The 1,956-nt window shown below is 45.0% G+C and overlaps 1 pseudogene; it reads right to left on the bottom strand.

The window, feature by feature from the left end:
- Positions 1 to 314: 314 nt before the first annotated feature.
- Positions 315 to 1,234, bottom strand: LOC129545099 (heterogeneous nuclear ribonucleoproteins C1/C2-like; annotated as a pseudogene).
- Between the last annotated feature and the right edge of the window lie 722 nt (positions 1,235 to 1,956).

Genomic DNA, 1,956 nt, shown 5'->3' with positions numbered 1-1,956 from the left:
TTATAACAGAGATTATTTGGAGACATTTGGTAAAAACCATACATCCTTTTTATTGTTAAGTCATAAAGATGTATCAAAATTAAAGCAAAAATTACAGGGTAAAGGCTTAACGTAACTACTAGGAGGGTCAAAGGAAGTGAAAATGGGACTAGGCGCAGGGCAAATGAATTAATGAGCGTGGGAAGGACAAGGGTGGGGGGAACAGTGAGCACGTGCTAAAGATACTAGGGGAGAGGATCTGGTGAAAATTTTGATCTTAGACAAGCGCCTAGGTAAAGAAATAATGGGACAAGATTTCTGAACCCCACTATTGCTTAAGAGTCATCCTCGCCATTGGCACTGTCGCTGTTATCCTCTCTTTCCTCAGCCTCTTTTTCGTAATCCTTGATCAACTCCAGCTGGTCCTCCCCCCGATCTTCATCATCATCATCATCCAGTAGGTCCTCCTCCTCAGCAGAGTCTCCTGCACCCCCCGCTCAGACTCCATCTTCACATTGGTCTCATCTCGCTTCAGGGAGCTGCCGCTCTCATACTCTTCTGACTTACCCTTCTTCATCTCCACTCCTCGTTTGCTCTCTTCCTTTCCAATTTGTTCCCAGGATTTCCAGTAAAGAACACACTTTCTGTTTTATCTGAGTTAACTCCTTCTTAATGGTCTGAAGGTCATCTCCTTTCAACTTTCCAGACTTCAAGGAAGATCCCCGCTGTCCGCTCTTAGAATTAAAGCCATGTTTGCCCCTTCATGAGGTGTTTGCTGATATCTGCTGGCGTTTTGAGGGCACTGCAGCCCAAGCAATAGGAGGAGGAGGAGGAACACGTGCCGGGTAACTGCACATCCTGTCGTAATAATCCTGTTGAAAGTCACAGTCCAAGTCAAAAGATGAGCTGAGTGGAGGGGATGGAGAAGGGTGTTCTTATACTGACTCGTAGTCTGCGCTGCTGATGGTTTCACACCTGCTGTTCTTCTGTTTGGCTCTGCAGCCAGATTAATATCTAAAACCTGGCCAGCAATCATTCTGCCATCCTCTCCCGCCACAGCAGCCTGGGCATTTCTCTCATTAGTACACTGAACGAAGGCAAAGCCCCTGTGAACAGAGCAACCCACGATTTTGCTGTATTTTGAGAAGATTGCCTCCACGTCGGATTCCTTGGCCACAAGGGTATTGAGATTCCCAATGAATACAGGAGAGTTCATGGAGCAAGGATCCATCTTGTTAGTAACATTGCTGGCCATTGTCTCTGATGATACGGTGCCTCACAAAGCTGACAAACATATCTGAAGATCAAGAAAAATGTCACGGGAGGGTCAAGGGAGAAGAGATTCAATTCTGAATCTCCTACCCCTGAGTTCTATGTGGAGAAGCTGATTGCTGCTGGAGGTCGGCAATGCTGTCGCAATCACCAGAATTCGCCTCTTCACAAAATGTGTCTCTGCTTTTTAATACGCTGTCTAGGTTTGTCAGAGCTTTACTTCCAAGGAGCGAGTGTCTTTCAATTTCATGGCTACAGTCACCGTCTTCAGCGATTTTGGAGTCCAAGAAAATGAAATCTGTCACTGTTTCCACATTTCACCCATCTACTTGCCATGAAGTCATGGGAGCAGATGCCAAGATAGTTTTTTGAGTGTTGAGTTTTAAGCCAGCTTTTTCACTCTCCTCTTTTGCCTTCATCAAGAGGCTCTTTAGTTCCTCTTTGCTTTCTATCATTAGTGTGGTTTCGTCTGCATATCTGAGGTTGTTGATATTTCTACTGCAATCTTGATTCTAGCTTGTGTTTACCCTGTCTGGCATTTTGCATGATGTACTCTGCATAGAAGTTAAATAAGCAGGGTGACAATATACAGCCTTGACGTACTCCTTTTCCTATTTGGAACCAGTCTGTTGTTCCATGTCCAGTTCTAACTGTTACTTCTTGACCAGCATACAGGTTTCTCAGGATGCAGGTAAGGTGGTCTGG

The sequence above is a fragment of the Moschus berezovskii genome, chromosome 27 (assembly GCF_049115385.1).
Source record: "Moschus berezovskii isolate FMDL1 chromosome 27, NW_MosBer_1.0, whole genome shotgun sequence".
NCBI classification, from domain to species: Eukaryota; Metazoa; Chordata; class Mammalia; order Artiodactyla; family Moschidae; genus Moschus; species Moschus berezovskii.
This window is presented reverse-complemented; position numbering and strand designations above follow the sequence as displayed.